The sequence below is a fragment of the Polistes canadensis genome, unplaced genomic scaffold (genome assembly GCF_001313835.1).
Source record: "Polistes canadensis isolate GaletaPanama2010 unplaced genomic scaffold, ASM131383v1 scaffold_101, whole genome shotgun sequence".
NCBI classification, from domain to species: Eukaryota; Metazoa; Arthropoda; class Insecta; order Hymenoptera; family Vespidae; genus Polistes; species Polistes canadensis.
Genome location: NW_014569648.1, coordinates 415,194 through 430,748, shown reverse-complemented (window position 1 = coordinate 430,748; position 15,555 = coordinate 415,194). Strand labels below are relative to the sequence as shown.

Below are 15,555 nucleotides of genomic sequence, written 5' to 3'. Positions count from 1 at the left end.
TTAAATTCATTAAATATATAATTAAGGTATACTAACGTATTTATTTCTTAATTATTTTACTCCTAAATACATTATATGAATATAGTTTTTAAGTAAAAATTTATTAAGCTTTATGATATACGATTTTATGGAACACTCACTGTATATATGAATCAATTAATTACTTTTCACATGGTAATACGAGTTTCACTTCTATCGCACGTAAAGACAACACACATACTTTGTCTCTATTTTTACTTAAAAAATATTAGTAACCAGTTCCTAAAATCAATTTTTATATATATATTCATATTTATAATTAATTTATATTATATCTTTTTACTTTTATTTTTACATATATTATTATATATATATATATATTCAATTTATAATTAATTTATATTATATTTTTTTACTTTTATTTTTACAAATTCGAATCACTTCTCTATTAACATCTTCTCATACCTATTATCCAAAATACTACCAAAATGGTCGCGTCTTTCTAGAGTTAATACCACACGGTTTTTGTTTTGTTTTTCCGAACAGATCATCCATCCATTTTACTAACCATGCCCACGTTGGTTGATTTTAATAATCTGACGGGAACTTGTTATCCAACATGACTAAGCCGTTGACATATTGAATTTATATTTAATGTGCGTATCAGATATTAAATATAAATTCTATATGTGAGCAGCGTTCACATAATTTACGCTACTTCAAAGATGAATCGTGAAAGTGAATAATATCGTTTTACAAGCCTGAGAAAATAAAAATAAGAAAGAAAGAAAGAAAGAAAGAAAGAAGAAAATAGACATACTATAATGTCTCGACAAGCTAAACTCAAGGTGGGCAGTGCAAGAGTCACGTTCCTCCTCGAATGAGTCATCCTTAAGAATCTTCGACGTTTATGAGATAAATAATTTTTCTTCGAATAATTTTTGCCAGCTATTACATTGGCAGATGCTTTTACCAGTATTATTTTTCTTCCAGATAAATTTTCTTAATAATGCATATACACGCATATCAAACTTGATTACTCGTTACAGTAAAATGCTGATCATTTAAATGCCTATTTTAATCTGTTGACCTCTCAACTTAATTGATTTTAACGAATTTTTTAATAACCTTCTAGATATCCAATATGGCGTAGTTATTTTTACGCTAAATTCATGTTAAGTATAATAATCAAATGGAAATACTGTCAAATAAATAAATGAAATTGATCGAAATAAATTTTTTAAAATAATAGAAACTGTTTTACCGTCACGTTAATCTCCATTAAAAATTTTTCTCATATAACGTGTATCAAATTTATAAGATCGTTTATTCAAGAAAAAAAAGTTATTTAACTACTCATTAAATCTCTTGGCTCTTTACCTAAATTTATTTCAATAAACCTTTTAACGATCTTTCCAACTTTCAAAGTAGCGATTCATGATTATGAAAATAATCAGATGAAAATACCACAATGTTGATCAAATTGATCGAAAAAAGTTTCCATGAATAATCAACTCAAAATAAAAAAACTAAAGAGAGAGAAAGGGAGAGAACAAAGCACAGTGGACCCCTTTTGATAGTTATCAAGTTTCTCAAATAAAATCTTCCACACGTAACGTAGATTTAATTTGATTACTCCGTATTGTAATAAAAACTTAGTTCAGTATCCATTAAATTTCTTGAACCATCGGCTACAATCATTTCAATAGACTTTTTAACGACCTTTCAAATTTCCAAAATGGCGGTTCACGATAATAAAAATAATCTAACAGAAATATCCAAAAATAAATAGATTTGATCAAGAAATATTTCTAAAAATAATCAACCCTAATACAAAAAAGAGAGAAAGAGAGGAAAGAACAGTAGATCTTTTGATAGTTATCAAATTTTTCAAATTAAAATTCTTCACATAACGTAGATTTAATTTCATCATTCCTCATTCTAATAAAAACTTGTTCATCAATATCCATGATATTAAATCTTTCGAACCATTGGCTACATTCACTATTAATAGACTTTTTAATCATCTTTCCAATTTCCAAAATGGCAGTTCACGATAGTCAAAATATTCAAAAGAAAAATACGACAATAAAAATAACTTTAAAGAGAGATCGAAACAAGTTCCCACGAATAAGTAATAGGTTGTCTTTATCATGAAAATAGAAAAATAGAGATGATAAAGATAAGGAATGATAGACAACATGAACAAAACGTAAAGAATAAATCGAAGAAGGAAGAATAATTAAAAGCAAAAAGAGAGAAAAATACTGGCTGTTTATAGTAAGGGAAATATTCGATCGTTACGAATTGAAAAAGAATAAAAAGAAAGGTAGTAGGGTTCATCGATCCATTCGCGTTTGAGCGAAGCTCAAAGGCACGTATTCCTCGCAGCTTAACTCGTCAATGCATTGAATCGAGTCATTGTCTCGTCCGGTAATTATCCCCAATGCCAATAGAAAACTCACTTCCGTTAACGGGGGGTACTTTCCCTCCCTCTCTTTCTCTCTTACATAAACGTGATCACTCATTGTCAGCCGTTTCTCCTATCGTCAAAAGCATCAACTTTCGGAACATATGGCATATGTGTGTTTATATAACCATACAAGTTTTCGGCGCCATCGGCACGCGTCATGTTCGCACAATTCTTTTTGGGTAACCAATGAAAAGAGAATATATATATTCGATGGTTCTCCCCATCAATAAGAGTCAACGAGGACAATAGAGACTATTTTAACTTAGGTTAGCTTCTAACATATATTTATTATATTGTATAATGTATGTGTATCTAAGTGGTATATGCATATTCCTATATAAGATGTATGTATATAATATATAGCGTATATAAATGTATATGTTACCGTCAAAGTCGGAAATCACAGTTATTGCTAGTAATTCTTCGGCATTACTATGAATGCAAAGAGCCTTCAGACGAAGTCGGAAATTGAAAAATTCTTCCAGTTTTGGTAAATATTTTTTATACTAAAAGTGAATAGATTTTAATGAAACTAATATTAAATTAAAGTACACTCTTTTGTCTACGCGTAGAATACTATATCGAGTTATAAATTAATCTAAAAAGATTCATAAAATGACAAAGAATGCGATGCTGCAAATTGTGCATCTTTGCAATTTCTTTGACAAGTTTTGGTAAATATTTTTTATGCTAAAAGTGAATAGACTTTAATGAAACTAATATTAAATTATAGTACACTCTTTTGTATACGCGTAGAATACCATATCGAGTTATCAATTGATCTGCAAAGGTTAATAAAATGTCAGAGAATGCAATGCTGTAAATTGTGCATCTTTGCAATTTCATCATGCAAAGATCAAGTAAATATTTTTTATAATTAGAGTATATGTATATGTATATGTCTCTATATAACGTATACAGGGTGTCTCATATCAGTTATTTTCCGTAAAATTTGATCAGCATATTCTTAAACATCTAATTAAAATGTTATAACCAAAATCCGAAATGATATTGTATTAATGCTTCATCCATGTTTCGTTGACATAACATAAAAATACATTACCGATATCTATTTAAATATGTAACAATAACATATTCGGATATAACTCTTTACCTGATAAATTAACTACACAATCATTTTATAGATATCCTACGAAACGAATTGCAGTCAAAATTAGTAGAAAATATTCTATTATTATTTCATCAACATTTATGCATAGATGGTTGTCCAGTAAATTATGCGGTACCAAAATGACACCGATTAAATTATTATTACCCCCAACGATGGATCCTTGCTAACACTATAGTATATCACCGTAAATCACTCTTTACGATTATATTTAAGACGTATTAAATTTTAAATATAAAAAAGTCATTGTTTATTTATCATTGAAAAAAGTACTTTCCGAACAATCTAATATTTTATTCCGTATATGTATGTAGAATGATATGTGTACATGTAAATATGTTAAACGTATACATTTGCAATACGTACCATATATAAAAGTGAACCTTAAGGTATATCATATATGTATACTATTTAATATGCATTTGTATTGTATATTGTATGTGTGTACATGAGCACCTATGAAATATACAATATAATCTATAGATAGTGTGCATAATACGTGCACGCGCATAAATCGAGTAGGGAAGCTTACAGAAAAGCAGCTTGTCGGCTGACCTTCCTGCCCATGAAACCTGAGGTCAAAGTTTGAGCAAAATACTTGCACATAAAGGTCAATGCGAAATTTAGTATTCTTTTATTTTTTTTTTATAGACGTTTTATTAAATACACCACAATCGAATTTTTATCCAAAAAAAAAAAAAACAAAAAAATAAAAAGAATCATACAAGTGTCCAAGCTCAATAATTGTGTTAAATTTTATTACAAAATCAAACGAACAAAATAAAAATACAAAACTTTTACGTTTAATAAACTTTTTATTCAATTCTTTTTATGATACTAAATACTTAATCAGATTTTGATAAATAAAAAAATATCAAACAGAAGCAAAATGCCGCGTTGTTTAAATCTATCACATAGTCTATTTTATGATACTAAATATAAGGGTCAGATTTTCACATAAAATCGAACAATAGAAAAATTTCTCATTGCATAGACCTTTCATTTTATGGTCTTAAATAAATACTTGGTTCAAATTTTCATAGAAAATCAAACAAAAGAAAAGTAACATTTCTATACCCCATAGACATTTCATTCAGTTTATTCTATGGTACTTAATACATAGGTCAAATTTTCATAGAAGAGTAGACAAAAAAGAGGAAATTAAATATACTATAATCATAGACTTTGCATTTTCTGTCCATTTAGAATTGAATTTTGAAAATAAAACATAAAAAAAATTCGGATTGCAGAGAACTTCCATTCGGTCTATTTTACAATGGAAGATCGGGTTTCGATCAGAATTTGATGGAAAAAGGAAAAAAAGTAAAAGGAAATTAAATATTTTTTAATTACAAGTGTTTCATTCAGTTCATATTATGTTACTGAATATTTGAATAGAATTTTGATTAAAAAAAAAAAAAAAACAAATAAAAGGAAGAAAAAAATTTTATTAAAATGGATACTCTTTTTCTATGATCAAAAATTTTTCATTTTAATCAATCTTTTGTCCATGAATGCTTGAATCTAATTTTGATTGAAAAACTCCATTAAATAACCACAAATCAAACAAATTTTATGATATATACTATAGTTATATACATCTTTTATTATGCTCATTTTATGTGGTTTAATTTTGATACAAAAAAAAAATGAAAATAAATAATTGTGCATGATAAAATAAAACAAATATATTAATGTATACGATTAAATATTAAAAAGTGTATTGCATAATTAACTAATTGTAAGATATTTCTTAATCATACTGCAGGATGCATGATTCATAAGCTGTATTACAACTTTTACATTAACAACTCACGTCGTTTCTGTTTTACAAAAAATTACAAATGTTGCTAAAACCCATTATTCTTCTCGATATACGAGAAATCTATTGGTAAATTTCTACCGTTTATTTTTCTTGCATAATTTCCATGGAAATTGTGAACAAAATAAAAAAAATAAAGCTACAACCTAGGCATATACAATACATTTCGATAGAACGAATAGTAGTATTGTAGAAGCTTTTACCGAAATCACATACTTCCGAGAGGAGAAGAAGAAGAAGAGAAGAAAAACCCTGGTTGAATTCGAAAGTTAAAAATAGACGTTGCAACGGAGAGATAAAAGTGCAATCGATCGCCCTCGAACAGCCAGAACAATCAGAGTTACCTTGAGATTGTGCTAATTAATAGCGATTTCTACGGGATGTACGTTTATCCGGTTGATATGGTAGGTATATTGTACACACAGTCATGTAAATATACATGAATTCTTTTTCTCTTTCTCTCTTTAGAATCGCACAATCGAAGATCAATAAAGTGACCTTGGTCTTTCTTTCGATGGATAGTTCTAGTTTCGCCTTTGTGGGTGTTACTGATGTCAGATGAGAGGCCTAGTTTGCAATTTTTCAAGGACGATTTAACTATGGATTAAATTGCCAGGAAGATTCGTGACGATTTAGATTTTTAATATATCATACATATATTTATCTTTAAATCGGTACGAATTTTTGAGGTGACCTAATGTTATTATAAAAATTAGGTTACCCAAAAAGTTCGTGTCAATTGTAAGAAAAATGTATGTATATGTGTATATTGTATGTAAAATATAATTATTAGTTATGCTAATGCGTTCAAAATTGTAATCAAATACATTCCAACTACCTTTTCGAAATAGAAAGGTAAGAAAATAAAATTACATATATTTATAAATCGACACGAACTTTTAAGGCAACACAATACTTACTTACATATGACAGAACTATCAAGGAATTCTCATCCTTGAAACTATTTTGATGGAATCATCAGCTTTTTGATTGGAGAAAGATTAATGATGCATACTTTTTTCATAAATATGTATAATACGTGTACTATACGTATATACATGTGATGTAGCATTTTAATTTAAATTTCTAAATATATCTTAGCTTTTAAAAGCAAGATAGGTATTTTAGATATAAATTATAAATATATATATAAAAAAAAATACAATATTTTTATAAATAATTTATAAATAACAATCGTTTCAAAATCAAAGTAATCAAGGATAATTAAAAGAAATAATAGGATTATTATATTTATGTTTTAAAACAATTTATCATATTTACGGATTATAGTAACATATAATTTTTATCCCAAAAAAAAAAAAAATACAATATTTTTATAAATAATTTATAAATAACAATCGTTTCAAAATCAAAGTAATCAAGGATAATTAAAAGAAATAATAGGATTCACAAAATAATGATTATAATGTCGACCTATTTTATTCATCCTTCCTTCCTTCCTTCCTTCCTTCCTTCTTGTTTCACAAACCCATCTTTGGGTTGAGGCTCGTATGCAAGCCGTTTCAAAAATATAGTCCCTCAGCCCCACCCTCGCTACCGTTTTCCCTTTTCGTTTCACCCTTCGCAAACAGCTGCCTCGCCTTTCGGTCTATATCCGTAACGAGTTGTACTGTCTGCATCGACTGAACAGTTTTTATCCAAACTTTATTATTTTTCTTTTTATAGAATCGTCCAACAGTCCAAATGTACAAGCTCATTCGTATTTCCTGACTTTCTAAGATGTCAGGAAAACGATGATTCTTTTCTACCGTGACAAAAGATTAAAATAGAAGTTGTCCATTTTTTTTATGTATCTGATTGTAAGTAATTTGAGTATTATTTGTGTAGGATTCGTGACAAAAATGAAGTCATTAAACTTCACTAGACCGAATCTACCGCTATTCGGGCAACTGTTCTATCCATTGAACTATCCAGGATCTTCGGTCAACTTCCCCACGAATAAAATATATTTTTATTTTGGCACGGAAGTATTCGATCGCATACATTTATATTTTTCCAAAATGTACCCTTCATTTTTGTTTGCAAAATTAAATCTTGTCTTCAAACAAAAAATATCTCTTCGATTATAATTTATTAACTCATTGTGGAGAATAAAGTACTTACACGACTTCAAATATACAAAATTGTCGAGTTATGTAATGTTTTCAGATACTAACACGAACTGTAAGAACTCATATGATTATATCCGTATCCTACGTGTAATATTGAACATTTTATTCGTTTTAATATAGAAATAAAATAATTCTGCTTGAGTTGAGAGAGTTAGAGTCTTGATATTTTCAATCGTATTCCGTAGAAACACGACTTTCGAGTCATTCTAATCCAAGTACTTGTATGTAGGATATGTCGACTGGTACCGACTCGCCAACACTCGGCACAAATCGTTTATAAAGTTCCACCCACACATGGCACGAGCCTTCTTACGACCTCCATTACCCTTATTCAGCTTTAAGTCTGAACCACAAATTTTACTTTACTTGAGAACGTCCTATGTAAATATATGCAATGTATAACTGGACTGCTTACTATTCTCTCGACGTTTTCTATTTTAACATTTGTAATAGTAATTAAAAATAAATTATTATTGCGTTGACCGCGATATATATATATGTAATGTTGTAATTTTCAATTTAGATATTACTGATGTCGTTTATTTAGATATTAAATATTACAAAATATGTTAGTAACAAAAAAATACTATATAGTGATATTTATTTAAATATAAAATAGTAACCATTGATATAAAATCTATTTTTATTTTAAACATATTATGCGTTTATTTAAATATGAAATGCTAAAAATATTTCTTGTTTTAATATTATATCGTTTTATTTATTTAAATATATCTGATAGTAAAAAATTTCAATAGAAAAAATTTTAATTTTATGAATATATTTAAATATAAATGATTAAAAATTTCGACACATTACCTATTAGTCAACCCAATGAGTAATAGAAACATTGTTTAAGATTTTTTCAATATTTTTTATCAATATATTACATTTGTTTCATAATAATCACACACACACACACATACACACACCCACATCGATCTATAATAAAATTATAAAAAATATTTTTAAATTTCAACGACGTCATTCTTTGAATAATGTTTCATGACTTTCCTACGCTCGTGCACAAACCCAGCAGGCGTAATTGAGATTTCCTCCGATCAACGCGCGAGTACCATCAATTATCCTACGTTTCTTCTTCCTCCTCCTGATCCTCATCCTCCTTTTTCTCCTCCTATTCCTCCTCCTTCAATTCCTCCTCCGTCTTCACGAATAATCTTACCAAAACCTACTTTTTTCCTATGTTAATGGCTCAATGAAAACTCACTACACTATCGAACTGACTAATTGTATTTAATAAATCAAAAAATCATTTCGAACGTAAATTGAATTCATTTTTAGATTGTTGATTTCCTCCAAAAATGAAAAGAAATAAATATAAATAATACAATTAGTAAGTTCCAAAAAAAAACCTATGCAATTTGTCGATTTTTTATCGGGTTAACTGAAATGACAAAGTTCGAATCAAAGTAAATTCAACATCTAAAAAAAAAAATAATGCAAATTTCAGTTTATAGGTCAACAGCACATTAGATGCGATTGGCCGATTTATCGTAATAGACAAAAGTTTGATTACACTGTGATATAACCAATCATGAAAAATCAAGTCAATATCTTGGATAATCGATTTTCTTTAAAAGCGAGTAAAAATAAATGCAAAAAATCTAACTAATGGTTCTTAACACTTATGAGATTTAATGGGTTGAGACTACGTTGCAAAAACAAGTTTGACTAGACAATAAAATCTGATCAAATTTATCTATCGTTGCGATAAAAATCGAATTTATTTCCTGGGTAATTCATTTCTCCTATAAAGAACAGAAGACAGAAAAGAAAGAATGCAGAAATAATGAATAGATCGTAAAACATTTCGAACGATACTGGTTGATATCAAATTGTAGAAAAAAAAGTTTGATTGAACGCCAATATTTCAGCCTAATTTATCAATCATATATGCTAAAAACCGAATTAATATCCAAGCACATTCACTTACTCCGAAAAATGAAAGAAAAAAAAAAGAAACGTAATGGATAGATAATAAAACATATCAGATGCAACTGGTCGATTTCACACTGCAGAAAAGAATTTGATTGAACGATGCAATCTCAGCCAAATTTGCCAATCATTATGCTAAAATACTGAATTATTCATTATCCCCAAAAAATGAAAAGACAAGGAAAAAGAAGATATCCAATGAATACGTCATAAAACATATCGGATTCGACTGGTCAATTTTACAATGCAGAAAAAAAAGTTTGATTCAACGACAATTATCTCTGTCAACCAAATTTACCAATCGTAATGCTAAAATTTTGAATTATTTATTTTCCCGCTGCAAGATTTAAGAATAAAATAAAATTGCAAATACAATGTGAATGGAATATAAAACGTATGAAATGTAACCGGTGGATTTCGTTGAAGAAAAAAAAAAATAGTCGATCGACGAATGATATCTCTTCCAAATCTGGAAAGTAAACTGATAAAGTTAGAATCAACATGAAACTAACATAAGTCAAATTACCGTAAATCAATTGATCGTAGACGATTGTGAGAGTTACTATCGCATCGAAACTGTTCTTATTAATATTGAACACTCCTATCGAATGTGTCCCCGAAAAAAATGATTTATACACTTTCTTCGCACTAGAGATTATTACTAACGAACGATAAATCTTAGGAAAGGAGAAGTTTCGATAGTCTTGTGTTAGTGTCGATTAAATTCCGTACACGTTCGGTCCACAGAATCCCTTCTCTTGTTCGTGGACCAAATAGATAAGAGGAATCATCTAGTTCCGAGTTGAGTTGAGTTGAGTTGAGTTAAGTTGAGTTGTTTAAACTCTCATAGCTCGATTTGTCAATCGCTGATCTGCAATTCTCATCGAAACGGATCCGTGAATATGCAGAGGTTGGCCTTCAACTTCCGGAAGTTAATCAAATTGTACATAGAAGCTTACAATTAATCGACCGTATGCTGTTATGAATGCTGCATGATTAATTGCACGGTAAACATAACCGCTACCATTTTCGTCAAATAGTATACATGCAACACAATTACAAATTCCTACAAAATTGTCTAATTTTCAATGAAATGTAACTTTCATTAAAACACATTATATTTTGTAAATATTTCCAAATAAAAATATCATTTTCAACGTCATAATTATACGAACTAATTTAAGATTAAAGTTATAATAATTTTTTGACGTTGCTAACTTTTGATATTGAACTTTGAAAAGAAACTTAAATTGCGAGAAGATAATTTAGTAAGATCCAAGACTTGTGTAACTTACTTTAAACTAAAGATAAGCGAATTCTTTAGTCGTGTTTCTTCATAGTCAACGCCTACATTGTATTCGACATATATTAGACGGAAAAACGTTTTACACGACGATTAAGCTATTGGCTTAAGAATGAGGCTCTTTCTAGCACATTAAACGATTCTTGTGCTTCGTGGAAACTTTCAAGATGGCCAGTGAAAACTTGTAGGAAGAACAGTGTAATGGTTATCACTGATTCTTCGAACTTGTAGTTTTCTTTTTTTTTTTTACGAACAAACTACTTTCAATATATACGTCAATTAAATTATAATAACGAACTGATAAATAATGTGTTTGATACATTATTTATTATTAATATGAAACTAATAAAAATTACAAATTTGTAATATAAAACTATATGTATCTAAAAAAGAATATTATAAGACTATTGTTTGTTAATTTATAACAAAAAGATGCAATTATTTTTAATAAGAAAAGTGAAATATATTGTCAGCCGAATTTTTCAGTATAATATTATTATAAATCATTTGTCTAGTGACTTTAATATTTTTCATAGAAAACTATACGTGCACTCGTATGAGAGAAAATAAATTTCTAAAGTAAAACGGATAAAAATAAAAATAAACTGGTATAAATCGTTTCATTTTAAGTTTTGATAAGAAAACTTGAGCAACGAGGTTCGTCTAAATTTTGAAGGATTTCTCTTAAAAAGATGGAATATTTTTGTGGAAATCTACGAAAGGCAACTTCATGAATGTGCATATTCTATCGTCCGAGGGACAATGAAGAAGAAAGTGGCGCGGCCGACACTTCATTGCCGCTCTCGAATTCGCATTGTTATCCTACCAGTGGACGCTTGAAAACCAGGCAATCAAGAAACGTCTATACGAGTGTCATTCTCTGGTGAACGACCTTTCGTCATTTTTCCCCTACAATGGAAACTTTTTTTTCTACCCCGTTTAAGATTTTCTCAAGTAACTTTTATAGCAACGTTTCATTCTCACGCAAAAAACAACAAAAAAGAATCAATCAAAAAATCACCGAACGTACCTAGTGATCTACTTATGAATACTTTAAATTTTCCAAATATATATAAATCCCCTTTTATAAATAATAATAAAAAAAAAAACAAATAAATTTATAAACGATTTCTCTCTATTTATTTTTATAGATTTCCAAAACTTTTAAATGAAACATAATCAATATTCTATCATATTTGTTCAATAAGCATATTATAAAAATATGTCGATACCAATAAAAAAAAATAAAGGAAATATGTAATATAAAGTTATGAGTAATAATCTATGACTACGAAGAACAGGAAGTAAGATATCATCATCATCATCATCATCATCATCATCATCGTCGGAATATACATTGAAAGGTTAAGTACTTGCTCGAATACGTTCTCTCTTCCTCTTAATCGGTATTAATCAGCAAGAAGACGATAAAGAAACGAATCTACAGGTCGTAAGCAGTTATCGGAAGTCAATTCGAGTTCGACCTTCTCCGAGTTCGAAGACACTTACCAACTATGAACGAATAAGTTTAAATGTATGATTATTCCGAAGAGAGTGTTAGCTACTTCGAACAAACGTTCGAGACTTCCATTGACAGCAAACACATTTTGAAGATCAATGAATTGCAATCTCCTCGCTTTTAATAGTTGCCTTCTCTCTCTTATCCTATCAATAATGAATCATCTTTATTGTTATTTTTTTCTTCACGTCTCGCAAGAAATGTATATCTAAAAATTAACTGTAAATATACAAAGTATACCAAAAGACGCTTTACCGAGTTACAATATTGGCATTTATTTTATTTAACAGATATTTATTTACAATAATAGCATTGTTTTTCAAAACGCATCATTATTTTTTAACAGCAGTGTAATCAAGGATTTATATATCTTCAAATAAAATATCATAAATATTGTAATTTTAATAAAACATATGATTTTTATTCTATTTTTTTTTTTGTTATGTTTCTCGTTAAAGCAACTTTTGAGACATCCCGAGGGATCAAATAAAACGTAAAAAAATCGTCGATTTAAATTATCAAAAAGGATTACAATTCCATTCGATGACTCAACCCGCATCTACCATCGCAAATGACTAAGGCCTAATGCATATAGCAATTCTTCGTAAATTGTTCCGTTCTTTTCTAAAGTATCTTTCGTAAGACTGATCACCGATTCTTTTCTTTCTTAACCATTTGACCTTTTACCGTCCATGTGCACGCATTTAACATGATTTATATATTTATTTATTTTATAATTTTGTATAAAATAAATGTTTCTAAATTTTAAATAATAATTCATTTCATTCCAAATTTACTAATTAGAATCAGATTTTCAATAGATTTTTTTATAATGGCAATAAACGAATCGTAAATATATTAATAATAAAAGTATTTTGTTAAGAAATATTCTATTCGAAATAAATGAAAAAGATCGTAAGGAAAAAAAAATAGTAAAATCACAAGTGATCAATCTCTCCAGGTGAAAAGTTAACGGTATCAGTTTACTGTTAAAAAAAAAAAAGAAACTTCAAGTGGACGTAGTCACGTTTACCGTAAAAAATACGAATAATGTCATGATATATTTATTGTTCTTTAAACGTAATTTCGCTATTTATAAGATTCGCAAAGAAAAGAAAAAAACAAATATAGCAACTAGTAGTATTCATTTATTATCTTGTTAAACATTTAAATATTATATTCCATATTAATACAAAAATTAAAAGTCTCTCTCTCTCTCTTTCTTCTTATCATTTAAAATAAAATAAAAATTTCGACTAAAAAGTAAAATCCATCTTATAAGTAAATGGTAGAAACATATGGCGGGAAATAAGAAAATTCTAAGCTGAAAAAAGAAATCTTTCGAAGAAAATACTGAAGAATCATCGAGCATCTTTATGCTCCGTAGAGTTTTCTAACAATAAGAGGTACAAGAAAATAACGAGACGCAACGGAGCCATTCGATACGAAAAAGATCCGGCTGTATTCATCTCAAGCTGCGTTAACACATTTCCAACCGACGAAAATAAATTGGACCAAATTATACAGAAAGCTACCAACCCTCAATGACCTCAAAATGAATAAATTTAGTTTGAAGATTCTGATATTTTTCAAAATCGTACTTTCATTTCCACAAAGTATGAATTTTACTTTACATCTAACATAATATCATATAAAATCTAACGTTTATTCAATAAATTAATAAGTAATTTTTTACAAAATTATAGTATCTGTAGATACTAAAAAATTAAAATCCAAACTAAAAAAAAGGAAAAAACGAAACAAAAATAATTTAGTTTTTTATCCACAAAAAAGACTCGTAAATATAAATTCGTATTCTCCTTTCAACAAAATCTTAATCTTTATTAAGTCCTACATTCGTGAAATGGAAAAGCTAGAAAACGATACATCATTCGAGATAATTATTCTTCGTACGTTGAAATGGTATTGGATCAGACGTTCGACGCATTCTCCGTTATTCGAAGCGAAGGTGAATGCTTTTCACCGACCTATCACGATACTAGACGAAATGCCTCCTTCCCCACTTCGACATTTTTCAATAATTATATATACATCTTCTCAAGAAAGTGAAAAAAAGAAAAAAAAAAAGAAAAGAAAAGAAAACACGAATACTTCATCAATAAGAATCAGCTGTATTTAAAAATTTGTTCTGAGAAACGTGCGTGAAACTATTTTTAATTCTTACAATTAAAATATTTCGAAAACTATCATTAAAACAAAATAATGATGGAAAATGGCAAATAGTATATATAACTATTTTTAAAAAATCATGCTGAGTAACATACGTGTTGCAATTTTTTATCCTACGATTATATACTTTGGAAATTTTCTTTAAAACAAAATCGGCAAGAACAAGTAAGGCAGAAATATTTCGATAAATAAAAATATTTCGCAGGACAAGTGAGAGATACGTATAATAGAAAATAATAGTTTCATTACTTTAGTCCAATTACATTATTCATATTAAATTTAATCCAACTAAACCTCATTCACGATACGTACGCATACGTCATCAGTTTTTTGTTCACATTTCTATGGAATAGATACAACGCTAAATAAATATAGGTAAACACGCACTTGTATAAGCGTCACGTTACAGTCAAACGTGTTTTCTAGCTGAATATATGTAGAAACAATAATATACAATACTTACGATTAGAATTATATAATTAATTGATAAACACGTTTAAATACCATAATCAAAAAAAGAAAACCAGTCAAATTTCAATAGAAACAAATACGTAAAAATAATCAAAACGTTATTTATAAATTTTACAATTTCACGTTCTATTTTTGTTATCTAATGGCAAGTTATATTAATTATTAATATAACATGTAATACATATCGGATCTAATACTAATAAGTGTCATTTGTTTAGGATTATATTCTTTAGATTTTCATAGAGCAACTTCGTAAACGTATGAAACAAAAACGACAATTATTGACCTAATACTTACAAAAAATAATAGACGGTATATTTTAAGATTACAATTTTGTTTTCCCGCCATATTTTTATATGGCTTACTTGTAAAAGATAGATAACATTTTTTTAATCATTATATTATATATGATTTGAGAATACAAATAGGAAGACATTCTACATGATTTTTATTACTATTGAATATTAATGAGAAATCCTTAACTCAATATTTTAGTCGCCATATTTGTTTTTTATTTATTTTCTTGCCTTATAAGTAACAAAACACTGTTAATTAAATATTTATTATATATAAATATATAT

General features: G+C 28.2%; 1 protein-coding gene across 2 annotated transcripts in view; it reads right to left on the bottom strand.

The window, feature by feature from the left end:
- LOC106787459 overlaps positions 1 to 15,555 on the bottom strand; it is a 66,557-nt gene that overhangs the window by 50,406 nt on the left and 596 nt on the right. The gene's annotated exons all lie outside the window — the stretch shown is intronic.